The sequence below is a fragment of the Hyaena hyaena genome, unplaced genomic scaffold (genome assembly GCF_003009895.1).
Source record: "Hyaena hyaena isolate Hyena2069 unplaced genomic scaffold, ASM300989v1 scaffold_153, whole genome shotgun sequence".
Lineage (NCBI taxonomy): Eukaryota > Metazoa > Chordata > Mammalia > Carnivora > Hyaenidae > Hyaena > Hyaena hyaena.
The window spans coordinates 271,396-287,152 of NW_024080785.1; the positions used below are offsets into that span (position 1 = coordinate 271,396).

The following is a 15,757-nucleotide window of genomic DNA, read 5'->3' on the forward strand; positions in this document are numbered from 1 at the left end:
TAGGTGTGCTCAATGTATTTCGCCACGCTATAGAAATAAGTGTCTCCACTCTACTGAACTAAATTAAACATGAATGGTAAAAACTTCTCTGCTTTCAGGGTTGGTGTGAAGCATAATTTAATTGAAGTTTGATTTCACCAAGCAACGTCTCTCACCATGTTTTCTCCAGAAAGCAAGGGGTAACACCTTTTTAATGGCTTTAATTTGAAATTAATCATGAGGAAAAAACCATGCCTTTTAAAGCAAACAAGTGTGCAACATAAACTTTCTTCCTCACTGCAACAACTTTGTATGCACATATGCAGAAATGACTGCTTTTTTCCTTCTGCATGCACGGTGTGGAAAGGGGCCACTAGGAAACAGGAAAACAAAGATCCTTTTAGCAGGAAATAGAGCCACTCTGTCCTTCTAGAATCACCTTAGGTAAGCTACAGACCTGCTGGCAACCTCAGTTCTTTTATCCTCTGAATATACCTCATTTTATATGCAGATCTACTCGTGCACCCTACAGCTTTGTAATTGTATTTGATTAAAAGGAGATAGCCCTGTTTAGGCGCCCACCTCTGTGCTTTTGGAATCTTGAAGAACCCATGCCTCATTGCTCTGCAATTGCATTTTTAAAACGCATTATCCACAACAGTGGATTAACTGGGCTGGTCCTGTTAACGTTCTAGAAATGCAATTCTGTGCTTATAGAATGTTAAAGTGGATGGGGCGTGGCTGTCTAGTCTTATGGTTTTCAAACTGCTCAGGGGACCCCTCAAGAGGTTCCCAGGAGGTGTGACTCAGTATTACCATTTGTACACATAACAAGAGCGGATGTCCGGAGAGAACTCAATGTAGTTAAGTTAAAGCTCCTTGAATTACCTGGAATGAGAGTAGAGCATAGATTACATTAGACATCGATACACCCAGAATGCATGCTGTGATTTCAAGAATACCCGTTGTAAAATAATGGAAATGAAGAGGTATATAACTTCTAAACCAAAAGAGAAGGAAAACTGAATGATGAAATCACTCAAGCAGTCTGAAAGAAGGAAAGAAAAGAGAGAAACTGGAACAGGAAGAGCTGGGACAAATAGCACATAGGAGGATGGTGGGGTTTTTTAATGCAACTATATCCGTAACTGTAATAAAGGTAAGCAGATGAAATGCTCCAATTAATAATCAATGTCAGGCTGGAATTTTTTAAAAACAGAACACAACAACAAGCTGTCGTTTACAAAAGACACGCCTACAGCACAAGGACCCAAAAAGTTTGACAGTAAAAGAATGGCCCAAGGCATTGCAGACACCCGGTACCAAGAGAAAGCTGATGAGACTTTGTTAACACAGACTAACTAAACTTTAAGGCATAAAGCATTTGTAGAGTTAAACAGGGACACTTCAGATGACAAAAGCCTTCATTCAACACGGTGATATTTTAATTCCACATTTCTGTGCATTTAACAACATGGCTCCAAATATGTATTTTGCAAAGTTGTCAAAACTACAAAATAAATAGGCCAATCCATAGCCTTATGGGGAATTTTATCACACTTAATTCCAGTGATTGAAGCAAAATTTAGAAATGATCTGGATAATGAGAAGAACGTGAATAATGAATAACACATGAAACACGTTACCCTAACATCCCAGAATAAGCAGTCTTCTAAAGCACATGCGAAGCAGTTATAAAAGTTGACCATGTGCCAGGCCATAAAACAAGCTTCAAAACTTTTGGAAGACTGTACTCATACAGTTAAAGAGTTTCTCTGATCACGATGCAATTAGGCTAGAACAATAAGTAGAAAATTGCCATATGTTTGGAAATTAGGAAACACACTTCTCAGTAACTTATGGTCAAAGAAGAAAGTATATGGAAGTTAGAAAACAATTGTACTAAGTGATAATAAAATTATATATCAAGTGTGTGGGATACAGATAAAATAATACTTAAAAGAAAAGAGGAAAAATCTAAAATCCATGAACAAATTATCTATCCCATGAAATTGGGGAAAAAAATCACCAAAATATACCCCCTCCCCAAAAGACCTAAGGAAGAAGTAGAGTTGGAGTAAAATTAAGGAAATAAAAAATAAACATAATTTAAAAAATTCAACAAAGATAAATTTCTGCACACTGAAAAAATAATAAAATAAACCTCAGGTAAGATTAGTCAAAGGGGAAATAAAAGAGAAGGAATAAATAAGCAGTATCATATTTTTAAGGATATCACTGTAGGTCCTGGAGTCAACAAAGAGATCATAAAAGTATATCATGATTAAACTTATGCCAAAAAAATTGAAAATATACATGCATGGGATAACTTACCATAATGGACATAAGAAGAAACAGACCATGTGAGTAGTATCATAACCACTAAAGAAAGAATGTACCTTCATTGGTGAGTTCTACCACCATTTAAGCACAAAGCAACTCCCAACTTTACAGTATCCAGAAGACTAGAAAAAAAAGGTGAGTTTTTAAATTATTTTTGAGATTAAACATACACAAGGCCAAAACCCTACAAATTACAAAAAAGGAAAATTACAAGACAACTTTTGTCACGAAAATACATACAAAAACTTGAAATAATATATTAGCAAACCGAATCCAGAAAAATATAAAAAGACTAACACTTATGACCAAATTGCATTCCTTCCAGGAACGCAAAGTTGGCTTAATGTTAGACAAGCACTCAATAGCTCATTAATTAATAGATTAAATGATTTTTAATAAAGGTAGGGAAGATGTTTGTTAAAATTATTTGACATCCAGGCATAATAAAAAAAATCTCAGACTTGAGATAAAAAGAAATTCCTAACTCACTCTAAACGTTACATATCAAAAAACCTAATGATGAAACTTTGAAGGTGTTCCCTTTAAATTAAAGAATGAGTTAACGTGGCTAAAATTAACAACATGGGAAATAACAGATGTTGACAAGAATGCAGAGAAAGAGGAACCCTCTTACACTGTTGGTGGTATTAAAAACTGGTGAAGCCACTCTGGGAAACAGTATGGAGGTTCCCCAGAAAGCTAAAAATAGAATGACCCTGCGACCCAGCAACCAAACTACCAGGTATTTACCCAAAGGATACAAAAATACTGATTCAAAGGGACACACGCATCTCAATGTTTACAGCAGCATTATCAACAATAGCCCAATTATGGAGTGAGCCCAAATGTCTATCGACTCATGAATGGATAAAGAAGATGTAGTATACACACACACACACACACACACACACACACACAATGGAATATTACTCAGTCATTACAAAGAATGAAAGCTTGCCATTTGCAACAATGTGAATGGAGCTAGAATGTATTATGTAAGCTAAATAAGTCAGTCAGAGAAAGACAAATACCATGATTCCACTCATGTGGAATTTAAGAAACAAAATAGATGAACGTAGGGGAAAGATTAAAAAAAGAGAAGGAAGCAAACCTTAAGAGACTCTTAAAGATAGAGAATACCCTGAGGGCTGATGGAGGGGAGGTGGGTGGGGGATGGGCTATATGGGTGATGGGTATTAAGGAGGGCACTTGTATTAAGCACTGGGTGTTATATGTAAGTGATGAATCACTAAATTCTACTCCTGAAAGAATGAGTTGAACATCCAAGACCATCTTGACTAGGAAGAAAAATAAAATGGAAAAACTTGACCAACCGGGTACCAAACCTTATCATAAAGTCATAATTTAAAAAAAGGTTGTGGTCGGGACGCCTGGGTGGCTTAGTCGGTTAAGCGTCCGACTTTCGCTTGGGTCATGATCTCGCGGTTCGTGAGTTCGAGCCCCGTGTCGGGCTCTGTGCTGACTGCCAGCTCAGAGCCTGGAGCCTGTTTCAGAGTCTGTGACTCCCTCTCTCTCTGACCCTCCCCTGCTCACGCTGTCTCTCTCTCCCTCTCCTAGAAATAAATAAAAATATTTAAAAATAAATAAATAAATAAAGGTTGTGGTATTATCTTCAGGGTAGACAAATTAGCAGATGGAACAAAGAAAGAGTCCAGAAGAAGATGCCCACATTTGGAAAACTTGATATATTTCAGAGGTAGCATTGCAGAGGGATGGAGAAAGGCTACTCTTTCCAATACATTATACTAGCACAACTAGGTGTTTACATGGGAAAAAATTAAAATGAAAACCTAGTGAATCATATGCAAAGTTGGTTCTAGGTGGATTATGGATCTAACTGTGAAGACAAAACACCCTCAAGGAAATAATGTAGGACAATAGCTTTAAGATCTCTGAATAGGGAAACATGTCTTGAACAAAACACAAATCTACAGTTTGTAGAGAGATCAATTTGATTACTTATATTTAGAAACTCTGTTAATCAAAAGCCATCATGGAAAAGGTGAAAAGGCAAGACTTAGAATAGGAGATGATGTTTGTAACACATATAACTGAGCAAGATCTAGTATTGAGAATATATAAAAAGCTCCATGCAAATCAGTAAGAAAAGACAATAGAAAAGAGACAAATGGGCAAGACTTGACTTCAGGAAAGAGGTGATCCAAGTGGCTGGTAAACATGTGTAATTCAATACCATTAAAAGTCAGGAGAAAGCTAACTAAGCCACAATGAGAAAGTAATATGCATCCAATGAACTTGCAAAAATTGAAAACTTTGACAGATACCGAGTACTGGTGAGGGCACAGAGCACCAGAAATTCTCACTCTGTTCTGGTGGGTGAATAATTAGTACAACCATTCTGGAAAATCATGCACCTTTAAATAGTAAAATTAAGGACTCATATACCCCATGACCTTGAAACTCCATTCCTGAGTACACATACCACAGAACAGTGTAATTATGTGCACCATGATATACATGAAACGATATTCAGAATAGTATTGATTATAAGAAACTCAGTTGCAGACAAAACAAATGTCCACCAATGGTAGAAGAAACAGATTGTGCTAGATCTCGTATAATGAGATACTTTATAGCAACAAATATGAAAAAACCACAGATGCTTACTACAACATGAAAAAAAATCTTTCAAAACATAACATAAAAGGTAAAGAAGATAGATACCAAAAGGTACTATATGTAATTTGCTTCATATAAAATTCAAGACCAGCCAAAATTAAACTGCTGTGTTTGGGGAAGCACACATAGATGATACAAATTTTAAGGCAAAGCAAGAAAATTGCTTTTTATAAAAGCCATGGCCAGACACCTTTGTAGGAGAGGGAAGAACCCTCTTTGAGAGGGGGCCTGCAGAAGAGGGATGGACAGGCTATATTTCTTGCTCTGGATGGCAGTTACATGCTCTAATTACTCATTAACCTATATATTTATATCTTGTGCACTTTTAGGAATGCACATTACATTTCACAGTAAACAGAATTTCTAAAACTGTATTTCTTTTTTTTTAATTTTTATTCATTTCTGAGAGAGAGAGAGAGACAGCATGAGCAGGAGAGGGTCAGAGAGAGAGGGAGACACAGAATCTGAAACAGGCTCCAGGCTCAGAGCCAGCCGTCAGCACAGAGCTCGACGCTGGGCCTGAACCCACAAACCGTGAGATCATGACCTGAGCTGAAGTCGGACACTTAACTGACTGAGCCACTCAGGTGCCCCTAAAACTGTATTTCAAAAAGGGTTTTACAACAATTATTCTGGACACAGTGCAGAGAGAGGAACCAGACGAGAAACAGGGAGGTGATCAGTTGGGACTGTGTTACATACAAGAAACAGCGAAGATGGTGGAAAGATCCTTCTGAGTTCCTTCTCTGCATTCAGAGCCAACATGTATCATTAGCATCAAGTAATAGGGATATTGATGCCAACATTTCTCAAAATCTACAGAAACATCTTGGCTCCTTCACAAAGCCTTGGGAGTCAGTTCAGCAGAAATCAATATTCATCTTCTGTTCTCTTCTTATCTGTCATGGGAGTCTGGAGTCCTTAAGCTCTTCCCATATCCTTTCATATCCTTTCCCAAAGTCTCCCTCTCCTCCTTGTCCACAACCTTTCTACCCTTCTTCATCCCGCAGGGCAAAGCAGGTACACCACACACCTACTAAGATGTCACCAGAGCTCAGGTGAATGCAGCATTCCTTGAGAGATTTGCATGTAAATCTGGAACACTGAAGATGATTATGTCCTAACCCCAAAGAACTAATCACCAAGCCTGAGTACTTTGGGCCTGCAGTAGGTAGCTGGGAGAAATATTTGGGGCCAAAAACTTGTAAGTCACACATCCCCAGAACTACCTGACTGCCTTTAAGGACGCTGATCAAATGGCCGCAAACCTACCTCACAGAAGTTTCAAAAACAAAAAAGTACAAATTGCTAGATCTCCAGACCCAGAGATTTTGCTTCACTGGGTTCTGGGCAGAACCTGGAGATCTGTATGTATAGCAAGCAACTCAGGTAATTATGGAATAGCAAGTCTGTGCAGACCTTCAGTGGGCCAGGATTTAGAAGCCTACATTCCTCATGGCCGAGTGTGCAGGCTCCCTTTGCCTCCCTCCATCCAGTGGCCCTGGGACCCACCTGAAGACAAACGTGTTCTCCTAAGAGTCCTACTTCCTCCTCTTGCAACTCTTCTTATATCTGTTAGATAAACCCAGGACAGTTCAATTTCTTCTTCTTTCCACACTGGATTAAATGCATTTCCCCCCCAAGAAGATAGACTTAATCTAAAATAGTTCTGTGTCCATGTGGACACCCAAAAGAGAATCAAGTGGATAAGTATGGCCATGTATTTATATGATGCTTGGACACAAGGAAGGATGCTTCCAAAGAGGAGTTTTGGGAGCTCTAACAATGGGTGAGTGTGACATCACATCAAAGCCCTCTAGAGCAGGCTTTCTTACATTCCCGCCCCCCTCAGGACCACCTTATGTGGATTATACTCATTGATATTTACTGCATTAAAAATTAAAAGTGAGAATATTCAATATTTATGGATTCATTTACAAGTAGCAGTAATAAGCTCATTACCTATTAACATAAATATCTTTTATTTGGAAAGTAACTATGTTTCTCCCCAAAATAATTAGTGAGAAGGGTGACATTGTTTTAACTTTTGCAACTCTCTTTAAGTTCGGCTTAATAGAAGACAGCTGGATTTTCATATCTTCTGCATTCAATCTGTTGCAATATGTTGTTTTGATGGAAATATATAAAGAAAATCAGGCTTCACACAAATATGTACTTAGGGGAAAAAGAGTATTTTAATCTGCTTCTGCACTCAATCTGTTGTGCTATTACATGCCATGTAACCTCTGGAAAATTCGACCATACCCATGAGAGAATGAAAATGAAGAAGGCGGAGAGCATCCTGGTGCTGCCATGAAAATAGTTTTGACCTCCCACATCACCCCCTGAAAGGTTCTCAAGGACAGGACCCTCCAGCCTCCAGGATCTGGACCACCCTTTGAGGATCGGTGCCTGAAAGAAAAGCAGTGTTTATTTGCTTGCCAATAACATTGCTATTGCCACTGTCTTGGATGCAAATCAGACGCAGGGCGAGGGAGGTAGGGTAAGGGACCATATGCATCTGTTTGCAAAGCTGGTTAAAGCATAATCATAGGCAGTTCTGATTGAGGTTCCCAGACACCACCTCAGGAGGTGATTCAGCCTGTCTCTGCTGGGCTTAGGCCTACTCATACAGGCCACTCAGAGCATGTCCAGGACTGGGGACAGTGATTGCTTAGACTGAGGAACACAGTGGTCAATATTCCCCTCAAAAGCTAGGGCGTTTGGTGGGGTTCTGAGTGATGGCCACAAATAGCACTCCTCGTTGGCTCAGAGGGGCTTGCTGAATGAGGCTGACCCAGAACCGCAACCCCGGTCCCCTTCACTGTTCTGTGTTGACACCAGCTTTTGCCACCTTCTGATATACTCTGCGATATACGTATTGGTTATGGTTATTGTTGATTACCTGCAGGTCCCATGAGATAAGGATCTTTTCTGTTTCATTCACTGTGGTATCCCTGGGACCAGAACGGTGCCTGAAATAAAGCAGGTGCCAGTACATATTAGTCTTATGAATGAACTGGTAAGATGTACACATGAAAGGGCAGAAGAGAACCTCCGCTTCCTACAAGGAGCCTGCACCCAGAGGAAGGGGAAGGCTGAGTTGAGCATACCCAGTTTCTTCTTCCCAGATTTGTAACGCAGATTAAGCCATTCCTTTTTCCTTGGGTGATTGAAGGGCAAGCAAATGGAAGTTGGGAATGTGACATCTCCACATGAAAGGAAACATTAGGAAGAGAGAAGCACCCACTGTGATTTTCATCAACTGTCCATGCTTAACTAGTAAGCTGTGGTCAGCCAGAGGGTGGCAATACTCGAAGAAGGAGATGGGAAGGTCCGTCAAGACCTTTCTGCCCCTCCTTCATCAGGCACTCCCCTGGTGCCATCCACTGCATGTAGGCCCTTTATCTCCCTACTGCTTCTCAGTGCCAAGCCCACCCTTCAAGTTCACCTTCAATTTGGTGCTGGGGCTCTGCAAACTGCATTTCCCAGACTCCCTTGGCAGTCGGCTCTGTTAGGTAGGGTGTGCCAAAGGGAGACAGGCAGGAGACTGGAAGGAAGGACACAACTGGGGAGAACGGAGGGGCATTCTTCTTGTCCCCAACCTCACCATCTCAGAGTTATTAGCAAAATCGACTGTGCCTCTCCTGAGTTGCATGGAGCTTGGACCCCAGCATCTGCACTGGGGGTGCAACCTCCTAGGATGACTCCACCTCTTTCCTTTTGTTCCCACAGTCAGGGATGGTAGCAGCTTCCTGTCCTTATTCATCTCTCTGCTACTCCTCCTTATCACTCTTTCCACCCTCCCACACCTGTGCATCCAATTCCCTCCATTGAATCCTCTCTATCTGAAATGCCTGTGGTGGCTCCTCTTGCCTGACTGCGTGGTCCTGACTGGGACGGCTCCCTTGTAGATCCTGCTGGGACCACTGGTGAACAAGTTAGAATTGATCCCCCGAGGGCTTTTATGTGGGTCGGAATATCTTCATTAATTAAATCTACTACACTGGTGGAAATTCATTCGCATTCCATTTCTCTTTCCTAATTATTTCTTTCCACATGTTCTCCATACATCCAAGTTCATCCAAAACAGTCCAGGTTCATGCCTGTTGTTGCAGCTTAATTATTAATAGATCCTCCTTTCTCTCTGAAAACTATCCTAGTTTGGCTGATAAATTATATGGTCACTCTAAATATAAACCATTCTATGTTCTGCAATAAAATCAAATGATGTTGAGATATTCCAGCAATAAAATACCAATTAAACATGTTCCAAATTTGAATATCAACCTCTTCTCATCATGAACTTTCTGGGAAGGAATTAAAGTCCAATGATTAAGTTAAATTCCAAAGATATTAAAGTCCAAAGGATTTGAAGTCCAAAATCATATTCTCTTCCCTTTGTGATTTAAGGTTCAAAGAAAATTAAAATCTAAATTTCCTCCCAATTTGTTATTCAACTCCTACGTTCTGTTTCTCAGTGTTCCAAGGCCATGCACCAAATGTTGGAGTTGAGAAGTCCAAAAATAGCCTCTCTCTTCCCCATGAGAGCTTTGAGCAGATTATAAAATAAAACAAAGGATGACAGAAGGGAGAATAAAACACCCTTATTACAAATAAATGCGGTTTTTACCTACAGGCAAGAGAACCTACTAATAATGAAATCTAGAATGAGACTCCCTCACTGTGGGCTTCCTCTCTGAGTCTCTATCCAGAGGCTAATATCATTATAACTCCTTGTGGAAGGAAATATCTGCCCACCAAAAATGTGTTTTCTTTTCGTACACCTCTTGTTTTGATCACTGATATCTTTTCTTTGCTCCCCATCCAGATCTATTAACTCTTTCCCAAGACACACACTCCCACCTCGGCCTCCTCAACAGGTGTGAAACAGAGAGCAATTGCCTTTGCCTCTCTCTGGTGATTGGCCCATGAAAGCTCCGCCAAATTGTCCTCTAGACAGAGCTGGAGTAAAATTAAAGAGAAAACAATGCTTCTTGACCACCTACCTCCCCACCTGCTCCAGATTCCAGAATCCACAAAGGGTCATGCTCAGTAGACCTAACAGGAAATTCTTGGCACATTAAAAAAAATTTTAATGTTTATTTATTTTTGAGAGAGAGATACAGAGCATGAGCGGGGGAGGGGCAGAGAGAGAGGAAGACCCAGAATCTGTAGCCAACCATCAGCACAGAGCCAGACGGAACCCACGAACTGGTAAGATCAAGACCTGAGCCGAAGTTGGATGCTCAATTGACTGAGCCACCCAGGTGCCTGTTGGCACATTTTTAAAAAGAATGGTAGCATTTGCTTACAAATCACCAGACTATTTCTGAGGGTAATTTGTGCTCTCAGCCAATGCCAGAGTCCACCCTCCTGGGAACCACCTTTCTTATGTCTTTACTTGAAATGGAAAGAAAAAAGCCCAGATCCTCACCATACCAAGGATGTATGGTGGGGTGGGCCCGCTTTAGTGTACTTGCCATGCCTACAGTCCCTTCAGAAGGACACTGTCCTGCACAGCACTTAATGCTGGGCCAACATTTGGCTTAGCACCATGTGACTTAACGCCTCCTAGCCAAAGCAGATTGGACCAAGGAAGACCTCCCATCCATGGGAGCTCATCTACAGATTGATCCACAAACTATGGCCAAGAGACTGAGTCATTTAGTGGGAATCGAAACCCAAAGTTCATGGTATAGGATTCAAACAAGGGAGATCACAATGGACCATTTCAAACCCATTAAACAATAGGATCCATGAGTAAGCAGAGGAAATGGACTGATAGAGAAAGACAATGGTACAGTTGTGCAGAGAAATGCAAACAGAGACAGAAGAGGCGAGAGGGGAGGGGAGGGAGAGAGAGAGAGGGAGATGGAAATGGAGAAACTCATCCACAGAGATATCTTGGATCCTGACAGCTATTCAATTCTCTCCATGTCTATCCTTATAAAAACCTCCCTTTTCCTTGACCTGACGTGAGAATATCACTGTGTCTTATCTGACTAGAATAGTTCATTTCCATAATTGTGTTATCAAACTGTGATGAGTGATTCCTTAGAAAACTATGCTCGTATGAGCTACTTCCTCTTCCTACCTACCTGTCAGATGCCTTGAGCTATAAACTTTGGGAAGAAGCTATGAATATATATTAGAGAGTTTGGCAAGATTGGCACTTTGGGAAGAAAGGATAATAAGACAGGTGAATTTTTATGGTATTCTTTAGGTTTCTATGAGGTTTGGAGGTAAGGGTAAAAGAAAAGTCACCCACAGAAACATCCATGCCAGACTGAAGAATTCTCCAGGCCGCATGAAGAAATAAGAGAGGTTTCTTCAAGGGCATCATGGTGCTGGTAAAATATTAGTTGACTCTCTTACTTCTAGGAAAGAGAGAACTAAATCATGTCCTCACTGTCATCTTTCAACCCAAGACAGATACTGATCCTTTCCTACTATGGGATGTTGAAGCCTGGATGGGACCCTTCCAAGCGAAGGTAAAAAGGCTTTGTGTATAAGAACCCACAGACATAAGCTGCAGTAACATGGAACTGAGAAGCTGGATCCATTATCAAGACCAACAGGTGTCCCCAAGAAATGAGGCAGTTGTTCTGCCAGAGCTGCAAGGGCCAAGAGGCTTAGTGGACCAGCTTCCAAAGCAGAGTGAATGGGAGGAGGGATGGGTGAAAGAATTTAGCTCCAAGCCATGCCCTGGAGGGGATAACAGAGTGGCAAGTGGGAAGACTGGCAGATATGGATCCCACATGAGACAGGAGGTCCAGGCACTTGATGACTCACAGTGCATCTTCTGTCCTTATCTTCGGGAAAGGCTTGGGGTACTTGGGGCTAATAGGCCAGATCAGCTCACCCATCCAAAGAAGGTAGGTCTGTGGGCAATGTGCACTTGCCAGTACCATTGTAGGCCCTACTGGATAAACACATTCAAGTCCCTGTGAGTCACACCTGTTACAGCTATAGACGAGTGCCATCTTTCTTCTTGGAGATTTCCTATATATTACCCAAGGAGCAATAACGATGTTTGGTTTTGATCTGGAAATAAGAAAAGGGTCACTAGGGACATTAACAGAACTTCTTCCGGAAGCAATATCTCTTAAGAAATTCTAGGGCTGCCTGGGTGGTTCAGTCAGTTAAGCATCCAATCAGACTCGGCTCAGGTCATGACCTCATGGTCAGTGGGTTCAAGTCCCGCATCGGGCTCTGTGCTGACAGCTCAGACCCTGGAGCCTGCTTCAGATTGTGTCTCCATCTCTATCTCTACCCCTTCCCCACCAGTGTTCTCTCTCTCAAATATAAATAAAACTTTAAAAAAATTTTTTTAATTCTAAAACAAGTGCCCCCCACCTCCACTCAATGGCCCCCTATGGCATAGTGTTCCCAGCCTGGGTTCCAGGATAAATCCACAACAGTCTTGCATCCAATAAGAGAGTTCATTTATAAAAAGGAGGCACTCTGAGATCTGTGGAATAAATAAACTAATGAGGCATGTCTACCCCAAAGGCAGAAAGTTCAGCCAGTTTTACTAAAAATTTCCAATCTGTAAAATGTATAACTTAGGAAGCTATAACATATTGATTTATCTTCATCCTCACCAAAACAAAGACGTTAGTGAGGAAATCAAATGAGATGAAGCTAAGACTGACAGCTCAACTTAGCCAAATAGCCAATAATCTGGTGCACATACTAGAATGTTATTGGGCGCCTGGGTGACTTAGTCGGTTGAGCGTCCGACTTTCGCTTAGGTCATGATCTCGCGCTTCGTGGGTTCGAGCCCCGCGTCGGGCTCTGTGCTGACTGCCAGCTCAGAGCCTGGAGCCTGTTTCGGAGTCTGTGACTCCTTCTCTCTCTGACCCTCTCCTGCTCACGCTGTCTCTCTCTCACGCTGTCTCTCTCTCTCTCTCTCTCTCTCCTAGAAATGAATAAAACATTAAAAAAAGTTTTTTTTAAAAATCTGGTGCACATACTAGAGTGTTATTAAAGAATCCCCTGGCTAATTTCCTTTATTAAAGAGCAAGAAGTTGGCAGAAGAAAGACAGATTTCGGAGGCCAAGGGGGTAATTCATCAGTGAAAGTGAGAGGGAGTCTGGACCCCCTGAGCATCCTCTACTAGAGAGCAGCTACACCCTCAGCACCACGGCAGCACCCCACGTGTACTCCCTGCCTGGCCTATCAATCTCTCCCCCCTCAGCCAGACCCAAGTAGCTCTGACCCTGATGGGAAGAAAATAGAGACTGGAAATTGCAGCATACCTGACCACTGAGAGTTGAGGGAGTAACCCTAAAAGTCAAGAAAAGGAAATGAGATCTCAGCATACAGCCATAGTCGGCACCCAGCATACACCCTCGCAGGGCCCACCACCGGGCACAGCGGTAGCTCACTTGTGCAGCAGAGCAGTGGAGGGGCGGTGGAGTCTGCTCTTAGAGTAAGAGAGAGAGCATTTGCATTAATGCAGAGCTGGGTGCGCAAGCCTTGCTCTTCAGAGGGGAGAGGCCTCGTGGAGTAGAGTGGTCACTCATGCCGGCCCCCGGAGCCAGCCTCCATGGACTCCAGTTTAAACTCATCAGGGTTGCTTGCCCTCCTCTGTTAACAAATGGTACAGAGGTGCTCCCAGAGCTCGAATCGCCAAGGCCTGGATGAGGGTGACCATGACAAGGAGGGGCCCCGTGCACAGCACGCACCTGCTCAAAGGCAGCAGAGGCTCCGCGTGGGACTGAGACAAACCTCCTCTGAGGCAGTGGGAAGACATCGCATGAACAATTCACTCTAGTTGGCATTTACAACAGGGTCGGTGAGAATGAGTCCCGGTGATGAGCATGGGAAGAAGACCATTCGTCTTGCCATCCCGCAAGACAGGGCTGAACACAGGGCAGCTGGAGACAGATCTGTCTCTGGGTGACGCCCTCTGGCAACTGCAGAGGAGAACGTGGCCTTGGTTACTAGGTGAAGGCAACAATCAGGCAAACGGTCTGGACAATACGACAATTCAAGTGAAACAATAAAATAATTCAAGGGGAGAAAATACAGACCCCGTCATTCATCGCGCTTGAAAGTCATTCTTCTACAATCCAAATTTGGTGACATCAGATCCTGTTTAAAATCACTGCCTTTTTTCTATTCCCCGTACACTCGACGCACACCGTAATTAACTAGCCCTTGGATAATTGCAGTAGTCTAACTTGCCCCCTCCCCACAGGCTGCCTTTGAGAACCACGCTTTGAACCTTTCTTAGAGAGTGGAACTGGCAGGGTGTGTGTGGTGTATTCGGTGACAGGCAACAGAAAGCAACATCTTTCTGAACCTGAGCTCCTGATGTGTTCCAAGTGCTGTGCTAGGTACTTTCTTATGCTTCATTTCATTTAATTTCATTGTCGCATCCTCCCATGAGGCAAATGTCAGTATCTGCATTTTACAGACAAGGAAAGTGAGACTCAGAAAATGTACACACGATGGCAAAGACACCTAGCCATCAGTGGGGTGTGGATTCTGAACCTGGGCTTCCCGACATCCTATCTCAGGAGTGTGGGCCAGGAACAGCATTTCCCTGCCCTCCCCACCCTCGGCTTGCTTTTGGCTCCTCAAGGCCCTGGGGCAACACTAATGGATCGTGCCTTCCGGATCTGCTGTGGCCCGTGAGCTAAGCCACCCTCATCATCACCTTCTGTCCTGCCCGTGCGCCCCCCTTCATCCCTCTCACCACCATCCCTCTTGGACCCCAGAGTTTACTGCAACTTCATATCCCTTTTCCTGGGAAGAGATGAAGAGACCTGTGTCCCTGTCCCACAGTATTTCCGAGGAAAGAGGTGAGGCCCGGGCAGGGGCTGTGTGAACAATGGCTGTTATGATAGGTCTCTCAGGACTGGCTGAGGCATGGCACCATCACAATGCCTTGCATTTTGTCTCTTAATCATCCCCTGGCCTGTCTGGCTGGTTCCGGCCGTTGAAATCTGGTAACAGCCAGTGATAAAGGGCCATTGTGCTTCTTTCCTGAACAGAACTGGGCTGTCATTCCAAATGCAGATAGGAGCTTCACCGTGTCACTCAGAATTTGTTCCCACTGGTCCTTACTCTCCCCTAACAAAGCAGGCAGGTGTCTCCCAGAGCCTGAGCGCCACAGCCCGAGGCCTCCCGGCAGTGCTGGGGCTTGACGCCCTTTGAAAAATGGCTCGTGTCCTTCCCTTAAAGTTGAGATCACAAGGCCAATCCAGGATGGAGGACAGACTGATAATAGAGCTGCAAGACCAGCTTTCAGTGACTTGCTTGCCCCTGTAGCCTATGGTCTCACTTCCTTGAATCAGATCCTTCAGTGTCGGGCAGCAATGCTTCCTGAATTATGTTATTTACCCCTTCGAACAGGGCTTCTCCAACTTGAATGTGTATAGCAATCACCTGGGGCCCTTTGAAAACACAGGTTTGGATTTAGCCTGAGATTCTGTGTGTAGGTATGGGACCACGTTTTCCTCAGCCTGGCTGAGAGGTTTGCTCGGGCCCCAGTGTGTAACACTGTGTGACACTAGGAGGGAGCCACTCAGCTGGAGATGGCCAGGACGCCAGCTGTCCCCACAGCAGACGCCCAGATGGAGCAGCAAGGGTCCAGCCCTGGGGAAAGAGTTGAAGAGGAGGAAAGCATCATGATGAGATGCTCACAGGAGGAAACAAAATTTTAAAAAGACCCCCACGGTGGTACTAGCTAGAAGGTGAAAAACAGGGGTCAGGGGTGAGCTCTACATGGTATGAGGAGTTCCCAAAGTGAGTTCACACG

General features: G+C 43.1%; 1 long non-coding RNA gene across 3 annotated transcripts; it reads right to left on the reverse strand.

Annotated features, from left to right (window-relative positions):
• Positions 1-7,154: 7,154 nt before the first annotated feature.
• LOC120236383 lies at positions 7,155-14,802 on the reverse strand. 3 transcript variants are annotated; one of them, XR_005529659.1, is made up of 5 exons: positions 14,693-14,802; positions 14,025-14,056; positions 13,677-13,907; positions 7,889-7,958; positions 7,155-7,395 (listed from the first exon to the last, which is right to left on the reverse strand). It is a non-coding gene; the product is annotated as an uncharacterized LOC120236383 (long non-coding RNA). The 3 variants fall into 3 exon arrangements; XR_005529658.1 differs by having other exon boundaries at positions 14,025-14,085; XR_005529660.1 differs by lacking the exon at positions 14,025-14,056.
• Between the last annotated feature and the right edge of the window lie 955 nt (positions 14,803-15,757).